Source organism: Sinocyclocheilus grahami, unplaced genomic scaffold (assembly GCF_001515645.1).
Source record: "Sinocyclocheilus grahami isolate Dianchi unplaced genomic scaffold, SAMN03320097.WGS_v1.1 scaffold404.1, whole genome shotgun sequence".
Classification (NCBI taxonomy): domain Eukaryota; kingdom Metazoa; phylum Chordata; class Actinopteri; order Cypriniformes; family Cyprinidae; genus Sinocyclocheilus; species Sinocyclocheilus grahami.
The window spans coordinates 650819-676333 of NW_015505583.1; the positions used below are offsets into that span (position 1 = coordinate 650819).

General features: G+C 38.8%; 1 pseudogene; it reads left to right on the forward strand.

The window, feature by feature from the left end:
• Nucleotides 1-8104: 8104 nt before the first annotated feature.
• LOC107550643 (protein FAM46A pseudogene) lies at nucleotides 8105-24579 on the forward strand (annotated as a pseudogene).
• The last annotated feature ends 936 nt before the right edge of the window (nucleotides 24580-25515 follow it).

Sequence of the window (25515 nt, forward strand, 5' to 3'; positions counted from 1 at the left end):
CCCAAACCTCTGGCTAATCTTCCAACGCTCCAGATATCCCAGTCCACATTTTCACAGTAATGACATAACCACATTTTTCCATACCATACACACACAGGCTGGCTGGCATGCCCATTTGTCATGTTGACGTGAGTAGGTGTGTATGGTCTTGTGTAAATGTTGTAGTGAATGTAAATAGCAGATCTGAGGGTTGGGAAGCAGCTCATTCAAGGAACAACAGTATAGTAACTCTCCTGAGACCTATCTGAACGATTTAACAAAGTCTGATCGGTGCCTGTAAGAGAGCCCACTGACGGAGGTCTGTTACTGTAAACTATATTTTTCTAAGCAAGATTTCCAACACAATTTCATGGAAAAACATAACTATTTTACAAAGTGGAGATTTCGTATAGATACAAACGATTTGAATCTTACAAAAACAGGCAAGTTTTAGAAAAAAAAAAGGAAGAATGAAGGTTCACCACTTGGTTCTTTAAAATCACATGTAAACTTATGAATGAGATTGTACAAATTCATACCAAAAAAAAGCCTAGCTAGGAAAGAGTTAACAGAAAGTTCACTTAATTAATTTCAGTGAACCTTGCCAGAATATTAGCCAAAGTTCTGAGAAGGTTCCCTATTGGTGGCTATGCATCTCTTAAAGTCCCTTTTAAAGGTGACATATCATGAAAATCGGACTTTTCCAGGTTTTAAGTGCTATAATCAGGTCCCCGGTGCATCTACCAACCAAGGAAACGTGAAAAAGATTAACCCAGTAACTTTGTTTTGGTAAGTCTTTTTCTTAGCTGCACAATCAGAACTAAAACAGATGTTTTTTAGCAGGTACGAGCTGTAATGATGCAGCTCTATTCTGGAAAGGGGGCGGGGAGCAGCAGCTCAGGCACGAAAAACAGCGTGTTTCTGCTTCCACTCAAAACTGGCATTTTCAAAATGATATAATAAATGATCTGAAAAACTCAGATGTTGGGAGGATGATTGTCAAAAAGACAATTTTGTGTTTCTCACTTTTATAGACCTTATGCGTCAGAGAAACAAGTGTGCAGCCATCTTTTTTTTTTGTCTTCAAGAATTTTGTCTTTGAACTTCTGTTTTTTTTTCTGTAGCTCTATATCACTTGCATATAAGTTTCTAGTTTCCCTGGTAAGACCTTGATTAACTGGTTCAGGTGTGTTTAACTGGGGTTGGAGCTAAACTCTGCATGACACTGGCCCCTCAGAAGCTGGACTGGACACCCCTTATCTATACCAAGATTATTATCTAAAAATTAGGCAGCCACCTCAAAAACCTGTCTGGGTCACACAGGTTCTTTGTTTTGTGAAAACATCTGTTTGATGTCTCATCACTGCCTGTCACTGTGAACTTGTTGAATGTGTGCACACTCATCACACATGAACTAGAGTGACACACACAATGTGAGCACAATGAGGAAGTGAAGAGGAAGAAATAATCAGTGTTTTGGTGTAAACTGTAAAAAAGTACCTTGACAGTTTTCTATTGTATGACACTTTGTATTTATATAGCATTTTCTCAAATAGGCTCTGCCATCAGTTTCTGTCTTACATAGCTGACATACAGTGGAATTTAAAATAGCAGTGTGTGGTTTTGTCTTCAAAAATTTCATAAAGACATGGCAAAAGTAATCCATATTTATCCAGCGGTTTAAACTATGTCTATTGAAGAGACATGATTGCTTTACATGATCAAATACTGTATGGTCAGCCGTGCTTTGCATGACATGAGAGAACAAACATCATTGGTTTCTGCGCATCAAGCAAGCATGTTTGAGCTTTCGTTTACTATATTTGATGTGCTCTATGATCAATGTTTATGTGTACATAAAAAGCCTAAATTAAATATGTTGATCATATCAAGCGAACATGCCTTTTCAGAAGACTTGGGGCATTTACAAGAATCATCAAATAAAAATGGAAAATGTTTTATGAGTTTTGGCTGTTCATTTACACAACAAAGTGTAAACTACAAAAATGCTAATTTATGAAGATGGTGATATCAAGCGCATACATATTACATGTTTAGTCTATAGGTATGTGCTCAGATGCTTACAGTGTTTCTTTACAAAGTGACATTGCATTAATAATTCAGTGTTTTTAGTCATTTCGCTGATCTGAAGTTTTTAGTATATTGTTAAACTGCTTGATTCATATGGATTACTTTTATCATTTCTTTATGGACATCATAAAGCTTTAAAGTTTGCGTGGAATCAACTTTCAACGGACGGACAGAAACCTGATTTCATTAAAAAATTATTTGTGTTTCAAGGATGTGTTTCAAGGATGAATAAGAAAGTGACTAATTCATGACAATTTTCATTTTATTTAGGTGAACGAACCATGTAAATGTGCAGTGTGCAATATTGACCCCCTCCTCCTCAGACTCGACACTGACACAGGTTGAGAACAGGCAAAAGGAACGAGCGCAACTGAAAATGTATAGCAAAAAGATCTACACTGTATCCTGATAAACTGATTTATCTCTGTTTTAATATTCCTCTTAGTCAGGTGGAATCTGTGATCTCTAACTCTTCCATGGCTACAGTAATCTGTGTTGTCCACCACCTGGCGACCCGGGAGTCGAAATACTATTGCAGCGGTTCTCAACATTTTTTTGGGCCAACGCATCCTACCCATTATGCAGGTCCCTCACCGCCCCCCATCAAATAAAATGTAGTCTAATTGTCTTCACTGGATATTAAAGTTAATTACAGTCTTTTGAATAGACTAGAAAATAATGTTGGTATTAGAGGAAGTGCACTGGCATGGTTCAAATCGTACTTATCTGACTGCCATCAATTCGTGGCAGTGAATGAAGAGGTATAATACCAATCACCAGTGCAGTATAGATTACCTCAAGGCTCAGTACTAGGACTGTTATTTTTCACGCTTTACATATTACCCTTGGGAGTTTTTATTAGTAAACTTAGTGTTAGCTTTCACTATTATGCTGATGATACTCAGTTCTATATTTCTTCGTGGCCTGGCGAAACATACCAATTTGCAAAACTAACAAAATGCATAGTTGATATAAAAAACTGGATGACTAGTAATTTCTAGTAAACCAAAAAAAAAACAAAGGTGTTAATTATAGGACCAAAAACCTCAGCATGTAATAACCTAGAACACTGTCTAATACTCTGTCAATTCTTCGTCATCAGTTAGGAACCTAGGTGTGCTATTTGATAGCAATTTTTTCTTCGAAAACCACGTTTCTAGCATTTGTAAAACCACCTTTTTCCATCTCAAAAGTATATCTAAATTACAACCTACGCTCTCAATGACAAATGCCAAAACGTTAATTCATGCGTTCATGACCTCAAGGTTAGATTATTGTAATGCTTTATTGGGTGGCTGTTCTGCACGCTTAATAAACAAACTCCAGCTGGTTCAAAATGCAGAAGCTAGAGTTCTTACAAGAACCAAGAAGTATAACCATATTAGCCCGGTTCTGTCAACACTGCACTGGCTCCCTATTAAACATCGCATACATTTTAAAATCTTGCCAATTGCACTGCGTGAGGCAAATGGTGGTCACACCAGATACTGACTGGTTTTCGGACTTTAAACTGCTGGTTTTGCCTGGCCAGAGGAGAACGGCATTTCCCTGTTTAATTTCCCTGTTTAATGCTGTAAAGCTGCTTTGACACAATCTGCATTGTAAAAAGTTCTATATAAATAATGGTGACTTGACTTGACTTGTTATTTAGTGTTTATAATGAGGACTGTTATTATATGTACAGTACCATTCAAATGTATGGGGTCCTTAAAATTTTTAAGAAATTGCTTTAATTCAAGGATCCATTGAATTGTTAAAAAAAAGATATGAAGTACTTACAGTGCACAAACTCCTGGGTGGACTGACTTGAATGAACAAATAAAGCAGAATATAAACGTTATTTGCTCAGTTTTCTGAACTACACAGCATAGCGATAGCACACGTCACATGAGCACATTTCTCCAAACTACACTACCCATAACGCATTTCACTCGGAACTGCAACAACCATAGCGATAACTCTTATTTCCCTTCTCCTGCAAAACACCATCATTGATATGACTGTGATAAGCGCGTGCTTCTGGCGCTGCGTGCAACTGAAATCAACCACACACTCATCACGATGAAAACATCGACCTTAGAAATAACGAACGTGAACATTGAGATTACGCCGATGTATATGGAGAACCCCAGTTGAAATGCATACACAAGAATGCTTATTTCATTTAACCTGTTTTCATATTCGTTACTATTAACGTGTCCCAATTACAAGCTCTAAACTGCCTTTTGCTCCAGCTGTATAAACACAGATGCTAAATGCTGCTGCTAATATGCTTAATATTTCGCTGCTGCATACAATGCAAACTGCTAACATGACACTTAGTTTAAACTTGTTTATGCTTGCTTATTTTGTATTCAATTAGGTAGACCACGCAAATATACACAGCGATATGGATTAGAAGAGCATTCACTTATATTAGATGTTGATTTAGGCTGCTCTGAAGTGCGCTGCAAACTGCTACAGCAAACAAAAGCCAGGTATTTGAATATTGAGCAGCGAGCTCATTGGCTACCGATACAGGAGAGAACCAATCAGCTGCCATGTGACAATGATGTCGCCAGGTCAGATTGAGCTGGACCTATCGGACTGCGCCATCTAGAGTTTCATGCCAGAACTCTGTATTTATCCCTTAGTTCTAGAAAATACCCTGTTTTTTGAGAATATATTGAATTTAATTTCTTTCTGACATATGAACACTCTTTTACAGTATTTAATACATTTTGTGAGAAAATTTGCTTACAAATACTTCAAAGAAAACCAAGTATAAACCCAAGTGCAGAAAAGTTGGGACGTTTTGTAAAATGCAATAAAAAAGAATCTGCAAGAAAGCAAGAATCTGTGATTTGTCAATTCTCTTTAACTTTTATTTAATTGACAAAGTACAAAGAAAAGATTTCCAATGTTTTCACTGACCAACTTATATGCATTTTGTTATTATAAACAAGTTTTGATATCGATGGCTGCAACACACTCCAAAAAAGTTGTGACAGAGGCAAAATAAAAGTGAAAAGGTTATGGAATATTTAGGTCTTTCACTAACTACCATTCATAATATTGTGGAAAGATTCAGAGAAATCTCAGTACATGTAGGTGTAGGGCAAGGCAGGAAAGCTCAGGTGAATGTGCTTGACCTTTGAGCCCTCAGATGGCATTGCATAAGAAACCGTCATGCTGCATGTGATTAATATAGCCACATGGGCTCATGAGTACTTCAGAAAACCACTGTCACTTAACACAGTCTGATGCTGTATCAAGAAATGCAACCTGAATCTCTGTAACACAAGGAGAAAGCTATACATCATCTCTATGCAGTGATGCCGCAGGGTTCTCTGGACCAGAGCTCATCCCAGATAGTCAAAAAGACAGTGGAAATGTGTGCTGTACTCAGATGAGTCCGCATTTCAACTTACTTCTGGAAAAAATGGATGTCATGTTCTCAGTTCCAAAGACCAAAGGGATCATCCAGACTTTAATCAGCGACAGATGCAAACGCAATTAAAAAAGGTTACAGAGAATGAGCAAATAACATATTCTTGCTTTTATGGCATTTCACAAAATGTCCCAACATTTCTAGTATTGCAAAAATGGAAAGCATATGCTTTTCAAAATAGCTTCTATTTTAGTGCTTTATATCTTTGTTATAGTCAATTAAATTTCAAATCTTGCTTTGATTGTCAGCGTGGTGTTCCAGCTATAATAATAATAAGAAATGCTACTTGAGCAGCAATCAGCATGATTTCTGAAGAATCATTCATGTGACACTGAAAGCTGGAGTAATGGAGCTTTATTATGAGAGAAAAACACATTTGAAAATATATTCAAATAGAAAGCAGTTCTTTCAAATTGTAGATTTACTGCTTTTAGTTTTTTTTTTATGAATGCAATCTTACTAAGCAGAAGAGATTTGTTTCTAAACCTTTAACAAATCTGACCTTTTTTTGAATGGTGGTGTAAATTATAGGCTATAATACATAGTTTAAAGCATGTATTTAATATATAACAGCCCACATTAGCTCATATATACAGTCATTTTAAAAATATTGAATTGAATGCCAAAAAAGACATGGAATGCCACATTCATCACATATTTGATTTGACTGGATTTGAGCTATCATTATCATTCGTTTCCCAATGAGCAAAAAAGCCATGTAATATAAATTAGGATATATTTATGAGCATTGAATAAACTTTTTAGAAATTTGGCATTCAAACCCTCCGCAGCCAGTCAGCAAACAAAATGCATTCTTATTAATTTTTCAAAACAAGAAAAAGCATCTAATGCTTTTTCGTGTCTAAATGCTTGCTGTTGTTTTCACAGGAAGTTCGACAGCTGAGCTACAGAAAGCAGAGTGAGCACTGAAGTAAAGAGTCGTTGCTGGAAATGATACACCATCTAGTCTGCAAGTGGTAGTAACACTACTACAATGGCCACGAATGGTGCGACATGTTGCGTCAAAGCACATAGATCTAATTAAATCAGTTGTTCATTAACTGAGCGCAAGTGCTACAGTAAACGGATGGCACGTTCTATTACTGACGCACTCCACACGCTTGGTACATTTTGTATAAATCCATTTAATTTGAATCTCACCACATTGAACACAGTTTTCTTCACTTTATTGCTCTGTTCAGCTCATGTCTATCACGCCTTCATGCATAACGTTTATAGAATGTTGTTCTATGGTACTCCCTTGTCATAAATGTTTTCTTTACACAAATGATTATGAAGGGTTTTCAGTTTAGATTGCTTGAAACATCTATCTCTCTCTCTCTCTGTACATTTTGTATAAATCCATTTAATTTGAATCTCACCACATTGAACACAGTTTTGGTTACATAACAAAATACTTTTACAGTGCAGATCAAAAACAGTTTTCACCGCAGCAGTAAAACTGTCTCATCATCTACTGTTTAGTTCATTCAAGGTGTCATATTTTTTCTGCTTATCATTCACATTCTTCACTTTATTGCTCTGTTCAGCTCATGTCTATCACGCCTTCATGCATAACGTTTATAGAATGTTGTTCTATGGTACTCCCTTGTCATAAATGTTTTCTTTACACAAATGATTATGAAGAGCACTATCCACCCAGAGCACTGCTCCAACGTCACATACAAAGATATCAGATTTCCAGTATGTGTATACAAGTGATATTGTCTTTCTTCAGTTTCATTTCCTTTTGAGCTGAGTTCTCATGCTATGAAAAACGAAATATTAAATGTTGGTCAAAAGAAAAAAGAGTCACATAACTCTTTTCGAACAGCTGCTGTGATAACACTATAACAACTGATAGATTGTGTCACAATGGCACAGTAAGCAGAGCCAAATGGCATTTAACCAGCAATGAGAGAGATACATTTCTGTACAACCTACACGTTCAGAAAAAGGTACAAATATTGAAGGTCTAATATTTACACTTTGGGTGCTAATGTGTGCCTTTAAGGTACTTATATGTTGGTCAAAAGAAAAAAGAGTCACATAACTCTTTTCGAACAGCTGCTGTGATAACACTATAACAACTGATAGATTGTGTCACAATGGCACAGTAAGCAGAGCCAAATGGCATTTAACCAGCAATGAGAGAGATACATTTCTGTACAACCTACACTTTCATCCTTTACAGGTAAATGAGGTAAAAATGTGTACATTTTGAAAAGGTACCACCCCAGTGACATCTTCTAAACCTTGTTTTTTGCATGAGAGTGTATATCTTTAGGCAAAACCAACTGTAAGTCGCTTAAGGGTTTGTGCGCCTCCTGACATTGAGAACACAATGTGAATACATTATCATAGATGTACTATTCAACAAGCTATGTATAAACCAACTAGTTTTGAGAATCCTGGTTTGTGTTTACAAAAAAACCGAACACGTGCTCCCACACAACCGTACGCTCCTCCCACAGCCAATGAGCGCAGCGGGGAACGTGACGCAGCCGAGGTGGGCGGGCACATGGACTTCAGTTCTTACGGACGTTCTAATTATTCATAAAGCGGACCAACTGAGCGGCGTATGCAAATGAGTCCGGTTTAAATGCCTTTGTAGGCTTGTCCCAGACTCAGTGAATGAACGCTAGCCTGGAGTGAGTGGCGGGGAACCGAGACGCGTTAGTTGTGCATCGATAACTATCTGGATTCTGTCGCGTTGATAAAATAACCTTTAAAATCCACGCTTTGAAACCGAATTGACGTTCGACTCCTGAACCGAAATAACCGGAGGTCGTTGAGTCGGCGCATCCAGCTGCCATCCACCGAGCAGACGCGAGTCTCCACCGGGCTGACCTCGCCATGTCCTCCGCGGATGCGTCTGCGCAGAGCCGGCGCTGCTGTGTGCTGTCCTGGGAGCAGGTGCAGCGGCTGGACTCCATCCTGGGAGAGTGTGTCCCGATCCACGGCCGAGGAAACTTCCCCACGCTCTCCGTTCAGCCGCGGCATATCGTGCAGGTACAGGATCTCATGCTCGCTACTTTATGGGCTTTCTGTGTTCAACACTGAATGCGGTAAGAAATGTGGATAGAACTCCGATTCCAAGCGTTACAATAATTTGGAACGTTCCTGCAGGATTCCAAAGCATTCTCTCGGACACGAATCTAAACCAGGCATTATAAGCGAGCACGGGTACGATTACAATTTCTTTTCTTCACAAATGCTCACAAAAACGTCAAAAAAAACCTAAACTTTATTTGATCGTGCCGCAGTAAATTGGTGTTTTTGGTCACTGTTATCAAAGACACCGCATTTACATACTTTAAAATGTAGCTCTATTATATAATAATAATAATAATAATGGAATCACAGAAACGTTCCATCTTAATTCTTGAGTTAAGATTTGAAAAAGTTCCCCAATTCATATGGTTATGAAACAGATAGGATTCTAATGATATTTTTGTACAGCACCAGAATTAATATTTTTTTATATATATATCTATATTTCCAAGTAATATAAATTATTATCAGAACTGCAGGCTGTTCGTGGTTGCCAAGCGACATAGAAACTGGTTGTGTGGTCATGGGTATGAGTTTATTGGCTATTTTATAATGTTTTAACCTCATCCACGTAGAGCAGGAATTATTGGATTTATGAAATCATATTTACATGAGGATCATTGTTCATGAGAAATGACTTTTTCTCCTGTGTCATGAACAGTTCACTGTCATTCAGGAAATAACTGGACGATTAAACTGGCATTATCAGCCGAAGGGAATGACAGGAGGCCTATTCAGCTCATGTTTCACTGAAGTAAATGTATTAATATAATAATAATAATTTACTAGTGTTTATGCATTGACATCTTGATGCACAATTTGTTACACTAAGGTATTGTTAAAATGTTAAAATACTAGCGTTTAAAGTGCTGTGATAGTTTTTTCAAGCGTACGTTTTTAAGCGTCTCATCTTCATCTTACATTTCAGTATAATCTGTCAGTTTCACAATGAGTTGCCACGAAGAGTATTTTTCATGCTTATTTTACTGTAATGGATACATTCTTTTGCAGTCTTACTGGAAAAGGTTTGTGTGGCAGCTTTTCTTCCGTGCTGAATTCCAGCAGCTGTTCACGACTTTCCCTTTAATCTATTTAACATCCAGAGAGACTCTTCATATTATTTATGATAGTATTCCATACACAAATATACACTCGACAGATTCATTTTTTAATAATAATGAAAAATAAAAAAAACGAAATAATGAAGTTTTGAGCATAGATCATTTTTATTAGCAGAGATAAATGTTTCAAACTTGTACTTCTGTATACTTCAACATTTTGTGTGACTAATTAAAAAAAACTCTGGGTTTGCTTATTTGTTTTTAAAGGAATGGAGTATTTCCCTTCATTTGGCTTGTTTTAACTGCAACCTCACTGTTGCAAGGAAGCCAGTTCACACAACTAACCATGAAACAAGAGAGAGATATATATATATATATATATATATATATAGTATTTTTTACCCAGCCGTATTAAACGGGCTATTCGAAATTAGGCCACTCTCTGATGCCATCACTGACCTTTCAGATGAATGTGCTCGTTACTCTACCATCTGCTCGTATCGAATGTGAGAACCACAGAAATGCCCAGAAGGTTTTAGGTGCAGTATCTCATCTTTAATTAATTTTGTAATTGTCTTTATGAAAACTATCCACTATAAGACTCTCCCAATAAGGCCAGTAGTTCATTTACATGATGACCAGTCATTACAGTTACTCTACAGTTCATGGTTACAACCTACCAACTAGTCTTGCATAGCCAGACTTTTGACTTAGCATAAAATCTGGTTCACTTTGCTGTTTAGGCTGGTCAAAACTGCCTATTTAGACAGGATGAGACTGTCTGACTGACATATAAAGCAACCAAACGCAGTTTGTCTTGTTTAGGAGCAGGTTTATCTGAAAGTATTTTCCAAAACCCTGAATATTCTGTACTGAAAACACCTTCATTACTTTCCATCCAATTACGTCCACAGAATTACTGTCCATCCAAACGTAATAAGTACAGATTATTTCCCAGACAGAAGACAAACAATATACAATTCTGCCCATGACTAGGGACGGGTATCGTTAAGGTTTTAACGGTATTGCTACTCTTACCGATACTGCTTATCGATTCGGTACTTTAACGGTATTCTTATTGGTACTTTTTGTTTATATGTATATATATACACACACAGTGTATATATATATGACAAATTAAGAGCTGAATTAACATTGATTTATATTCTGAAATGTAAAATAAATATTTAATGAAATGAATAAAAAACATAAATTTGTAAATGCACCAGTGTGCAGGCATTTTTATTGTTTTATACAGTAAGAACATGAACAGAGAAACCAAGTAAAACAAACTGACAAATACAATAAAACAAATATACAAATTAAATGAAATAAACAGTGCTTTAATTCTTCCATGAAGTTCTACTAACATTACTGTTCAGGTAAGTAATAGCCTACAAAAGAAATCTAACAGTAATCAAACGTAAATGAACACTGCATAGTTTTCAGTGTATGTATTGATATATTAATGCTTATTAAAGCTATAACATTATTCAGATTAAGAGCAGATTTGCATTTTGATGGCCCAAGCGTCAGTCTGTCACTTTAAGACAATATATTGACACACATTGGATTTTCTCCCAACTGTTCTCCTCCACTTAAGAAATAAACTGTGTTTAAGTAAATAGTCTCCAAGCTGGCCATTTGGACACATTTTTGTGTGTATTTGATCGATTGGACATGCGCCCGAAGCTCAAAGTGTAATTTGTTTGTCCGTTTTGGAGCGCGCCGCGCACACATTTCAGCCTGAGGAACAGCGTCTCTTGTGCGGATTGTACTTTCAAAATTTTATTATCAAACATGTGCCGCAATTTAGCAACAGTAAAGACGGCATCTTACAACAATCCCCGATTGACCTGATTCTGACGTTAAGTTTGGGTTTTAGGGAGGAACGGATGCGCACCGCTGTGAAGGGAAAGAAGTTGTGCAAGACGAAACGCAGCTAGTTTTTAATAGCTCAAAGAGAAAGGAAAACTTGAAATCGCATCATATATAAATAATATATAACAGCCTTTAATAAAACAGCCACAGGCCTAAAGTGTAAGCAGATGTTTGAATGTTTAGTTCTCTCTTCTATCATAATTAAACAGGGCTTTCATGTTGCGTGTGCTGAAGCTCCTCCGCGTGGGCTCGATCTCGCTTCTGAATTGCGAATAGCAAAAATGCATCATAGACAAATGTTTGAAAAACAGCTGGCGACTCTGGTGAGATAGAATTTGCAAGATAATGTATATATAGCAATAATAAATGTATGTGCGTTTTATTAATTTCTCCAGTACCGATAGCAGAACCGTTAACGTCAGAGCTTATCGATACTCCGGTCTTTCATAATTTAGCCCCGGGACCGATTAAATACCGGGTTTCGGTACCCATCCCTACTCATGACTATGTAGTTTGCTTGCAACTGCCTCAAAAACTCTCATCAATTATCATTGCTACTCTTATTTCTAATGTCTTTAACAGATTTGAATCAAGTCCAGTGATTAGTTCATTCTTACACCGAATCCTTTACACTGAATAAAATTCCACCTATTATTTCAACTTAAAACTTAAGTTCAGTTGCTGCTTTAACTTGAATGTACAAGGCATTTCAACTTAATTTATATTAAACTGATTTCAAATTTCATATAACGCATATGAAAAGTTAAAATTGCTCAACTTAATTTGATGAGTAAATAGAAAAAACATAGGTTGCCATGACTTACTGATCGTATCATTTTTTGTTTTTTACAGTGAAAACTATTTTGTTTTCTGATAGAGTGATAGAAACCTGTGCATCTCAACTCTTAAGTAGCATTCTGGCAATCTGATTGGAGCTTGCCGATATGCCTTGTCATATTTTCTGCATTTAGCTTTTGAACGACCAGCACCTGCCTTTTTCTGCTGATGGCCCGCGCTCGACTTGAAGCAGCGCTGCTTATCGCGATATTATCGCAAATGCAATTAATCGTTCAGCCCTACCATACACCCTTACCTGCAGGGGGAGCTAATCAACACAGCCTTTTTAACCTTATTTCAGTGTAAAATGCATCTTTTTTTGGAAAATAGTAGTAATATTGGCCTCCAGAGAAATTCAATTTCAAGAAATTCAAGAATCTAAAAGCTAGTTTAAGTTTTGTCATCATTTACTTCTTACATCTTACATCTGTCTTCTATTTCCACATTGTGAATTTACGAATAAACCACTGGTTTTAAAATCTTCCCAGTCTACTGCCATTTGTTATGACATCCGCTTTGAACATTACAATGCACACGATAACTTTAGTTAACTCTGCAATAAGTAAATCCACTTCAAGAGCTAATTATCCTTCAACAGCGATGCTATAGTGCTACTGAAAAAAGGGAAGTTCAAAGACCAAATTCAAAGATGGCTGAGCACTTGTTTCTCTGATGTGTATGGTTTATAAAACCACTTCAGTCTGTTCCTCAAATAAAGCTATCATTTGCAGTGTTGGTAAAAGTTACTTAAACGTTATGCATTACAATATTGCATTATTCTCTAAAAAAGTAACTAATTGTGTTACTTAGTACTTTTTATGGAATGTAATTTGTTATGTTACTTTTGCATTTTCTAATCAGGGCTAGGTTTGCTTGTTTTTTTTTTATTTTTATAAAAGTTATATTTTTGGTAAATGTAAAAGCCCTTTCACACCAAAAGTGAAATGAATGAGCCTCAGGCTGAAGGAAATATAAATTCACGTCTGTCCAGTAGAGGGTGCAACTCAAACAAACCTTTCAGCTCTGCTGCCATTCTGGATTGCATGAAGAATAGGATGCACGAAAAGAAAGTTCAAAACATGAGGTGCAGATGTTATGCTTATTGATTCATTTTTGCTTATTGCGGTTGAGTTGGATAATCGAAGGTCAGCAGCAAAGACATTGGTTAATACAATTGGAACAAATACATAAAGGATACTTGTGTTATTTAACATTTAATTATTGCACGTTTGTGTCATAATCTAAGTTTGCAGTTCACTGTTTTTATTCATTTTGAAGAATACTGAATCTGTTTTGTGCAGGTGAGATGAGTAAATGCATGTTCATATTTAGTCTAGATCTACAGTAACATCATGTTCACACTGCGCACACAACTCTGCACTCACTCCTGATTTCTCTCAACATGAGGACAGGAGAGCTCTCAGTCAATAAATGGGAACACAAAGTAACTTTTCTTGCTAATTTAAAAGTAATGCGTTACTTTACAAGTTACTTGAAAAAAGTAATCTCATTACGTAAACCGTGTTGCTTGTAATGCGTTACCCACAACACTGATCATTTGGCGTCGTGTGGACCACTTTTATGGTGCTCAACATCCCTAATGTTCATTTTGAAAAAAGCACTTTGGACATGCTGGGATTTTCTTTTGTCATCCATAGAAAAAAATGTCTTGGTATGGAATAGGTTAAGGGTGAGCAAATGATGACACACTTTTCATTTTGGGTTATTGTTTGGAAAATCAGATGAATGATTCTTTAAACAAAGTCTTACTAATGGAGCACAGAACTGGTGTAATGGAAGTTATGTATGAGTAAGTGCTTAAAGCTTTATCCAAGCTTCATATAACGCCCAGGATTATCCACATGGCCATCCAATAGCTAGAATTTCAAAGATTCCATTAAGTGAATTTTTGGGAAAGATTTAAAGGGTAAAACTCTTCATAGTCTATTCTAGTACAGTGGATTCACTGACTCATGTCCTGAGCCTGGGCCAGTGTCAGAGACTCGTAAGTGGTTCATTCATCCCTTTACATTTGGCAGTTCACTGTGCTCACAGTGGTTGTCGGTGTCCAGGGGGCAATGATGCTGTTCTGCTGGCCTGTTCCCCAGCCTGAACCTGTAAAATGCAGTGTGGAAATTTGCCTTACAGTCATCCCACAAATAAAACAGAGGTCCTTTTTTAGCTAGGTTGGAAAACCAAACAGGACGTGAGTTTACGTGTCACCAAGGCGTTTTCAGCTGCAGTCAGACCAGTGCATTTGTGGCTTTTTTACAAGTCTTTCACATAGGGTCAAAGGAAGTAGCCTTGTGGTTTTTACCTTGTACAGAATACCAGATCTCTTTGGTTTAAACCAGGGATGCCCAATCCAACTTCTGGAGATCTACTGTACAGTACCTACCTGCAGAGTTCAGTTCCAACCCTAATCAAACACACACCTGTCTGTAATTATCCAGTGCTGCTGAAGATCCCAATCAGCTGGCTCAGGTGTTGGAGGTGCTCGGGGTTGGAGCTGAACGTTGGAGGTAGATTGGGCACCTCTGATTTAAATGGTCAAACAAGGATTTTGCAGTATAGCAAGATGTTTTTATTTACATGTGGTCTTAATTGTACAGAGCACAAATTATATCCCATTTCCCCTAAATAGCAATGACATTAAATGGAGAAATTAGTCTCAGTAATCATGCTTTGTAAAAGTGTCTTCTCCAGAATTTTAAGAACTTCCTAATGCAATTCTTGAAAAATGTGTAAGAACATCTTATTATTTTAATTATTTACTTATTTCTTTTGTTATGAAGAAACATGACTTGCTAAAGACTCACTCAGGCCTCGTCCACACGGAGACTGTTAACTGTATACGCATACATTTTGTATCGTATAGGTGTTTCGTCGACACGGATCCGGCGTTTTAGGAGAGTAAAACCGATATTTTTTGAAACCGGGTCCCAGAGTGGATAAATCTGAAAACGCCGCCCTTGCGTTTTCATGTGGACAGCGAATCCGTATATTTTCTGAAACGATGACGTCTTCAGCCCACGTCTCGCACCTAGTCAGACACCGCTACGTCACGTAACAGCAACAAAAACATCTTTTTATTAACTAACATTAACACATAATAAATGTATTGTTCCATGTTCGTTTGTATACCGCGTGCAAGGTTTATGCGCATAGTCCAAGTCTTCTTCTCCGTTTTAGTGTATCTCTGTGGCAGAATTACAGTGCCACATACTGGTCTAGCATGTATACTACATCGTTTTGTGCCGGTTTCGTGGTTTTGTGTGGACGCAGATATTTCTTGAGACAAGGGGAAAAAAAAGATCAGATAGGGAAAGCTCTGGCTTCGTGTGGACGTAGCCTCACTGATCAACTCAGTGGAGATATATTATATTGTAATCACAATCACAATCGTCACTGGCTTGATGGGAGTTCAGCAATCACTGTTGCCTTTTTATTGCGCTTTTATTGTCTTTTTAGAGAGAATGCCCTCTGTGAATCTCTCTCTGTGTGTGTGTGTGTGTGTTAGTGAACATGTCCTGTGTGTGAGCGCTCTTTAGTTCAGGGACAAATTCTCACTATTAAATAACTATTAACTATGACTTTTTTTCTGTATAAACTCCTAATTTGCTGCTTATTAATAGTTAGTAAAGTAGTTGTTAGGTTTAGGGTTGGGGTGGATTAAGGGATCTAAAATATGGTCATGCAGAATAAGGCATTAATATGTGCTTTATAAGTACTAATAAACAGCCAATATGCTTGTATTTTATGCATGTTAATAAACAACTAGTTAATACTGAGAATTCGTCTGTAAACTAAAGAGTTACCAGTCTCATATTTGGTGCATGCTGCCAAAAAATGATTAATTGTAATTATAAAATAAAAAAAATTTGAGTCTCAGATTTATGTTAGTTTAGTTAGCCATCTGTCTGAAAGTGTTAGGTTACCACTGTAATTAACTAGTTCTCCATGCTGGAAAAAATGGTTTTCTGGCAGCTCTTTTTCATGGTCATTCAAATGTAGTATAATTCCATTGTGGAAACGGAAAGCTTCATTTTATGTCCCGACTTTTGCTATATCCCAGAAAACCAACATTTGTTCTGGAGCACTGTGTCATTTTTCATCTTGAGTGCTTTTCCAGTGTCTTGTAGTTAGTTTTTTTTAACTCCAATTTTTCACCTGGTCGTTTTTAGACTGGTTGTCAGAAGTGTTCAGACAGATATCTGGTGATGAATTTAAAAGTTTGGCATTTAGTTTCTGAAAGCCAGAGACACTGCGGAGATTATGTAACTCTCCAGACAAATAGGTCAACCACTATCATGTGGTGTGATGGGTAGACAATGCATAAGCCCACATTCATAAATCAGAGACAGACAAAGAGAAAGGAAAAAGTGGTACGAACAATATATAGCAACACACATTAACACCTTAGTCACTGCATAACAATACTCTGGTAACCACCCAGAACGCAACCGTATAGCAATGCTCTGAAAGCCACTTGTATCACTTTAGAAATCCCATATCAATGCTCTCACAACCACCCACAACACCCCTAGCATGACGTTTTCTCCACTGGATCCACTTATTCTCTTCTGCTCTGGCTGTCCAATAGACTAGAGAACTAGAGTTTCAGAGATTCTCAATTTTCTAGGCCTTTGACCCAGACTAAATCACATATTGTCAAGTTGAGTGGTGATTCTCCATTTCTTCAGTGCTCTTGGATGCATTACTGGGTTGGTTAAATATGTGGGTCACTCTCGATCTAATATAACGCTCCATTTATTTTATAGCTATTTCTGTCTAATCACTGAGAATGCCAGTTGTTTTAAAAGTTGTTCATTAGCTGATGTCAGCTGGCTTTGGAGTCTTCTTGGAGGCCTTCTTGACTTTGTGTGTGTTTGAGAGAAAGATGTACAGATTAAGGGCAGAAAAGCAAGAAAGCTGCCAAGACAAGCACTGACTTGTCATTTCCCAGGGCTAATCAGTTTCCCAGGGAAAACAGAATCCTTTCTCTAGTGAAGAGTTACATCTCAGTTCTCACCTGTGTCCAGGCTGATAGAGGTGTGTTTGCTTTTGAGAACTCTGAGGTTGTGTGCAGAAGCTTACTAAGATTACAGTATTGCACTGCATGAACCTCAGAAAGAAAGTTTGCCATTTCCTTCTATTGTAGCTGGTCTGTTAAACCAACGTAATTCCTCTTCTTCTTGAATGTCTAGACTTGTAGTGCCTTCAATGGTGAAACTGTTTTCTTGTGCATTGTGGATGCCCAGTTTTGTGGCAAAACATTTCAAATGAGGTGTTACCAGGGTCGCATTTATCCCCACAGTTTCTGTAGGATTGCAAGCCTCATTCAGAAAGTTGCAAGCCCATCATTCACAATTCCCAAGATCACCCCTTACAAAATTGATTTTTAATCTATTTTGACTGAATTGGTTGCTTTTCTGTAACCAGTTAGTGAGAGTGTAGTACTACCTTGCTCTGTTTTTACACATTTAGCAATTTTAAATACATTCCACAAGATTTCAAAGATTTGAATTTTCCAAATTCAAATTCAAATTCATCATCCTTCAGCAAATGACATCGATTTTAGTGGAAAAACAACAGCCCATACATGTGAAAGTTTTATTAATGGATTTGATGAATCCTGTGATGTTTTGTGGAATTAAGCCCGAGACACACTGCACGATTTTCGGCTCTCCCAGATAAAAGATTGGCATCGTGAAACAATCGTGGCGATTTCTGTGATTGTGGCTCCTAATTGGTGGTCCTATGTCGTACAGTGAGAAAGGTTCAAAGATGCCCGTTGTCACGGTCTTGCGACAGTGTGAGAAATTCAGCATGATCATCGCACAGTGCACAGTGCTGCTACAACCCATGTTTACTGACCAGCCAATAAAAATGCGACATGAAATCAACACGACATGGCGCTAAAACATAAAACTGCTTACCTCAAGCTCTTATCCCTTCCTCTTTCGCCTCTTTACCAATAGCGCATACGGATGATGTTTTATTCTTCTATAGTAACTTGCGTCAATAGATGTCATGTACAGTCTACATGCATGCCATACCCAAGTTTATTAGATCTGTTGCACAGTGTGATTTGCAATAATCTTACAGGATTGCTAAAATCGTACAGTCTGTAGAAGGCTTTAGTTGGTTTGTGTCAAGACCAGCTCAAGAGTTCAAGACCAGTTGTGTCAAGAGTCCAGGCTATTTAAGACCCAGGTAAACTGAGTCAAGACTGAGACCAGAACAGGGTTGAATAATGGACTCAACCCTTTTCTGATCTCAGTTTTGACTTGGACCAAGGTCCGAAACCGAGATCGAGTCAAGACAGAGACCAGCAGAAGGGTCTGAATGATAAATATCCTTTTCTTTCTGGGTATATGAAGCCTGGTTTTGTGCCAGTGTCTAGCGCATACGGATGATGTTTTATTCTTCTATAGTAACTTGCGTCAATAGATGTCATGTACAGTCTACATGCATGCCATACCCAAGTTTATTAGATCTGTTGCACAGTGTGATTTGCAATAATCTTACAGGATTGCTAAAATCGTACAGTCTGTAGAAGGCTTTAGTTGGTTTGTGTCAAGACCAGCTCAAGAGTTCAAGACCAGTTGTGTCAAGAGTCCAGGCTATTTAAGACCCAGGTAAACTGAGTCAGAGTCAAGACTGAGACCAGAACAGGGTTGAATAATGGACTCAACCCTTTTCTGATCTCAGTTTTGACTTGGACCAAGGTCCGAAACCGAGATCGAGTCAAGACAGAGACCAGCAGAAGGGTCTGAATGATTCAGACAGTGTAAATATCCTTTTCTTTCTGGTCATCATCCTTCAGCAAATGACATCGATTTTAGTGGAAAAACAACAGCCCATACATGTGAAAGTTTTATTAATGGATTTGATGAATCCTGTGATGTTTTGTGGAATTAAGCCCGAGACACACTGCACGATTTTCGGCTCTCCCAGATAAAAGATTGGCATCGTGAAACAATCGTGGCGATTTCTGTGATTGTGGCTCCTAATTGGTGGTCCTATGTCGTACAGTGAGAAAGGTTCAAAGATGCCCGTTGTCACGGTCTTGCGACAGTGTGAGAAATTCAGCATGATCATCGCACAGTGCACAGTGCTGCTACAACCCATGTTTACTGACCAGCCAATAAAAATGCGACATGAAATCAACACGACATGGCGCTAAAACATAAAACTGCTTACCTCAAGCTCTTATCCCTTCCTCTTTCGCCTCTTTACCAATAGCGCATACGGATGATGTTTTATTCTTCTATAGTAACTTGCGTCAATAGATGTCATGTACAGTCTACATGCATGCCATACCCAAGTTTATTAGATCTGTTGCACAGTGTGATTTGCAATAATCTTACAGGATTGCTAAAATCGTACAGTCTGTAGAAGGCTTTAGTTGGTTTGTGTCAAGACCAGCTCAAGAGTTCAAGACCAGTTGTGTCAAGAGTCCAGGCTATTTAAGACCCAGGTAAACTGAGTCAAGACTGAGACCAGAACAGGGTTGAATAATGGACTCAACCCTTTTCTGATCTCAGTTTTGACTTGGACCAAGGTCCGAAACCGAGATCGAGTCAAGACAGAGACCAGCAGAAGGGTCTGAATGATAAATATCCTTTTCTTTCTGGGTATATGAAGCCTGGTTTTGTGCCAGTGTCACACAAGCCTCTCTACACAGTGTACTTTGGTCCAGAGATACGCAATAGCACACATTTAGTCATCAAAGACCACATAACATCTGCATAGTTTGAGTCAGAGTCAACACAGGAGGCACACAATGTCATAAGATGTTGATATTTGGTTACATTTCGGTTGCAACGTCGGGTGACCAAAATTCAAGTCAGTTCAGCGTCTAATGTCAATAGTAATTGTATGTCTAATACCAACATCAGCTGATGTTGATATTTGTTGTTTTTAGGTTGTGTAACCAAAACCAATGCAAAGTCAACCTCAAATTGGTGTAAAATACTGACGTCAACCCAATTTACATGTCCAGTGTTAACCTGACATTATATTGACGTCCTGTGCCTGCTGGGAAGACTGAGTCCAATTGCTCCTGAGTTTGTAAAAATATGGTCTTGGACTTGTGACTGAACGGTCACCACAACACTGTCTTAAGCATTCTATCCCCTTCAATAAAGTTAAAGGAATCAAATTTGTGAAAAAAAGGTTATCACGCTTAAAGGTAGGATAGGCGATTTCGGAAAGGCTAGCGATAGCAAGTTAGCTTTGAAAGCAAGATCCCCACCCTCCCTGCATAATCGCTCTGCAAAGCAGCACCTCCCCAAAACACACAAACACACTCAGGCAGACCAGAGACTAACCTGCGACACGATGAGAGATGGCGTTTGTGTAGGATTGAATGCAACACCGTCAGATTACCTCACGTCTCATTCACCAGTGAGAAAACATTACAGTACAAAGCGCATAATGTTACAATAATAGCGCCTGTGTGTTTGCTTTTGAGAACTCTGAGGTTGTGTGCAGAAGCTTACTAAGATTACAGTATTGCACTGCATGAACCTCAGAAAGAAAGTTTGCCATTTCCTTCTATTGTAGCTGGTCTGTTAAACCAACGTAATTCCTCTTCTTCTTGAATGTCTAGACTTGTAGTGCCTTCAATGGTGAAACTGTTTTCTTGTGCATTGTGGATGCCCAGTTTTGTGGCAAAACATTTCAAATGAGGTGTTACCAGGGTCGCATTTATCCCCACAGTTTCTGTAGGATTGCAAGCCTCATTCAGAAAGTTGCAAGCCCATCATTCACAATTCCCAAGATCACCCCTTACAAAATTGATTTTTAATCTATTTTGACTGAATTGGTTGCTTTTCTGTAACCAGTTAGTGAGAGTGTAGTACTACCTTGCTCTGTTTTTACACATTTAGCAATTTTAAATACATTCCACAAGATTTCAAAGATTTGAATTTTCCAAATTCAAATTCAAATTCATCATCCTTCAGCAAATGACATCGATTTTAGTGGAAAAACAACAGCCCATACATGTGAAAGTTTTATTAATGGATTTGATGAATCCTGTGATGTTTTGTGGAATTAAGCCCGAGACACACTGCACGATTTTCGGCTCTCCCAGATAAAAGATTGGCATCGTGAAACAATCGTGGCGATTTCTGTGATTGTGGCTCCTAATTGGTGGTCCTATGTCGTACAGTGAGAAAGGTTCAAAGATGCCCGTTGTCACGGTCTTGCGACAGTGTGAGAAATTCAGCATGATCATCGCACAGTGCACAGTGCTGCTACAACCCATGTTTACTGACCAGCCAATAAAAATGCGACATGAAATCAACACGACATGGCGCTAAAACATAAAACTGCTTACCTCAAGCTCTTATCCCTTCCTCTTTCGCCTCTTTACCAATAGCGCATACGGATGATGTTTTATTCTTCTATAGTAACTTGCGTCAATAGATGTCATGTACAGTCTACATGCATGCCATACCCAAGTTTATTAGATCTGTTGCACAGTGTGATTTGCAATAATCTTACAGGATTGCTAAAATCGTACAGTCTGTAGAAGGCTTTAGTTGGTTTGTGTCAAGACCAGCTCAAGAGTTCAAGACCAGTTGTGTCAAGAGTCCAGGCTATTTAAGACCCAGGTAAACTGAGTCAAGACTGAGACCAGAACAGGGTTGAATAATGGACTCAACCCTTTTCTGATCTCAGTTTTGACTTGGACCAAGGTCCGAAACCGAGATCGAGTCAAGACAGAGACCAGCAGAAGGGTCTGAATGATAAATATCCTTTTCTTTCTGGGTATATGAAGCCTGGTTTTGTGCCAGTGTCACACAAGCCTCTCTACACAGTGTACTTTGGTCCAGAGATACGCAATAGCACACATTTAGTCATCAAAGACCACATAACATCTGCATAGTTTGAGTCAGAGTCAACACAGGAGGCACACAATGTCATAAGATGTTGATATTTGGTTACATTTCGGTTGCAACGTCGGGTGACCAAAATTCAAGTCAGTTCAGCGTCTAATGTCAATAGTAATTGTATGTCTAATACCAACATCAGCTGATGTTGATATTTGTTGTTTTTAGGTTGTGTAACCAAAACCAATGCAAAGTCAACCTCAAATTGGTGTAAAATACTGACGTCAACCCAATTTACATTCTCAACCAAAATACTACATCTGTCCGACATCATGTCCAGTGTTAACCTGACATTATATTGACGTCCTGTGCCTGCTGGGAAGACTGAGTCCAATTGCTCCTGAGTTTGTAAAAATATGGTCTTGGACTTGTGACTGAACGGTCACCACAACACTGTCTTAAGCATTCTATCCCCTTCAATAAAGTTAAAGGAATCAAATTTGTGAAAAAAAGGTTATCACGCTTAAAGGTAGGATAGGCGATTTCGGAAAGGCTAGCGATAGCAAGTTAGCTTTGAAAGCAAGATCCCCACCCTCCCTGCATAATCGCTCTGCAAAGCAGCACCTCCCCAAAACACACAAACACACTCAGGCAGACCAGAGACTAACCTGCGACACGATGAGAGATGGCGTTTGTGTAGGATTGAATGCAACACTGTCAGATTACCTCACGTCTCATTCACCAGTGAGAAAACATTACAGTACAAAGCGCATAATGTTACAATAATAGCGCCTTTCATTCATGCTGTAACGCGCTGATGACTATCATGTCTGTGCAAACAGGGTGCGCAGAGGTATGTAAATACATATTTGACAGGCAGGCAGGACAGCCTATCGTAATGTTCGGACCGAACATATTGATTGGACGAAGTTTTCTGGGTCCTACGCCTTCCACAGAAGTTATAAATTCATATAAATACATTCAGACCACTTAAATTAAAGAGTGCTATCGAGATGTGAAGAGGCACGTCCTGATTTTGCTGAGTTAGATGTGTTCCTAGGCCAACATATTTTGTTGACCCTGGAACAACATTTTTATCGAAAAAATTGTCTTGACCCTATCCCTACACCTAAACCTAACCTTAACCATGAGTAATCCCTAAAGTTAGAGGAAATGATAAATGAATGACACCGATGTACAAGCACCAAACACTGATTTTAAGTGTTATAATCAGTAACACTAAACTTCACAAAAACTATAAACTGGTTCTTCAAATCTGATTGGTCAATCACAATGTTGTTCCAGGGTCAACAAAGATGTTGATCCAGGAACATGTCACACTTGGTAAAATCAGATTCTGCATGTGAAGAGGCTTTACACCAGCAAAACAAAAAATGTTTTTGAACCAAATTACCTACCCTGCCTTTAATAGTGTATCTTTATGTGTCTCCTTTACCTGTAGGTGGTGCGGGCTCGTCTGGAGGAGCGAGGCGTAGCGGTGCGCGATGTGAAGCTGAACGGCTCAGCTGCCAGTTATGTGCTCCACCAGGACACTGGCCTGGGCTACAAAGACCTGGACCTGATCTTCGGCCTGAGTCTGACCGACGACAGGACCTTCCGTCTGGTGAAGGACGTGGTCCTGGACAGCCTCCTGGAGTTCCTGCCCCCCGGCGTGAGCCGGGACCGCATCACCGCCCTGACCCTGAAGGAAGTGTACGTGCAGAAGCTGGTGAAGGTTTGCAACGACACGGACCGCTGGAGCCTCATCTCACTTTCCAACAACACTGGCAAGAACGTGGAGCTGAAGTTTGTGGATTCCCTGCGACGGCAGTTTGAGTTCAGCGTGGACTCTTTTCAGATCGGCTTGGACTCGCTGCTGCTTTTCGACCGCTGCTCCGAGACACCCATGTCCGATAGTTTCCATCCCACTGTGGTCGGAGAGAGCATGTACGGAGACTTTAAAGAAGCGCTGGGACACCTACATGCCAAAATCATCGCTACGCACAGTCCGGAAGAGATCCGTGGCGGCGGGCTCTTGAAGTACTGCCACCTGCTGGTAAGAGGTTTCCGTCCAGCGTCCGAGACGCAGATGAAGGCGCTCCAGCGCTACATGTGCTCACGCTTCTTCATCGACTTCCCCGACATCAATGAGCAGCAGAGGAAGCTGGAGGCGTACCTGCAGAACCACTTTAACGGCATGGAGCACAAGCGTTACGATTGCCTCGTGACTCTCCATGGCGTGGTGGATGAAAGCACCGTGTGTCTCATGGGCCATGAGCGGAGGCAGACGCTCACGCTCATCTCCTCTCTGGCACTACATGTGCTGGCCGAACAGAACACCATTCCTGCACTTTCTAATGTTACGTGTTACACTGCTGTTTTCTGCAAGTGGTGTAAATGACAATTGACAAAGTAAGAGTTGCACAGAGGCATCTGGTTAATGTCTGAGCTTTAAAAAAAATCACACAACTTTTGCCATCAGAATTAGCCTATCGCCTTTTCTGTTCATCTGTGTGTTTCTCTTTTCATCTGCCTCTTTCTCTGTCTGGAACTGGAGACTAATTGGGTCAGAACATGATTCATAGTTTCAAGCAAATATGGGAAACCCTCCCAGAGTGACAGTGATGTTTTGGGATGCTAAGTTTTGGCATGGTTATACTGTTCCACTAACCAGACCAGCATAAACCAGAACTACTGTAGTCAAAACTGGTCTCCAATAAGGAAGACCAGAGATACATTAGCTCCATTTTGTCTTTCAGTCTCCATTTATTTCTCCATTCCAAGTTTTTTCCCCCTCTCCTCACATTACCATTGAATGACAAACGAGGGCTTTTCTCTAAACTTTTGTTTAAAGAAACCTCTCCTAACTATCACATGGTTTGAATATAATTAAAGGAGTAGCACACACAAAAAATAAAATTAGACTCACCCTCATCGTTGTTTAAAACCTGTTTGACTTACTTTCTTCCATGAGGAGGTGTTCAAGGAGATTATTAGTTTCATCCAATTAAATGCACTTTATAAGAGTGCAATTGATGAAGAAACAGTGTGATTAGTCTAATTAGCGAGGTTTGGCTCCAGCAAAGAAAAGCACAGGTGTACATATACAGGCATACTGTAGATGGTACTGGTCCAAAATGCAACCACAGAATATACAATATTATATAAAATAATATATAACAACATATAATCTTGATTCATGTAATAATTTTTTTTAAAATCTTCAAAATATATGCTACAGTTCAAAAATAATGCATTAAACTGATCAAAATTGGCAGTAAAGGCATTTACAATGTTTCCAAAGACTTACATTTCAAATAAATTCTGATCCTTTCAT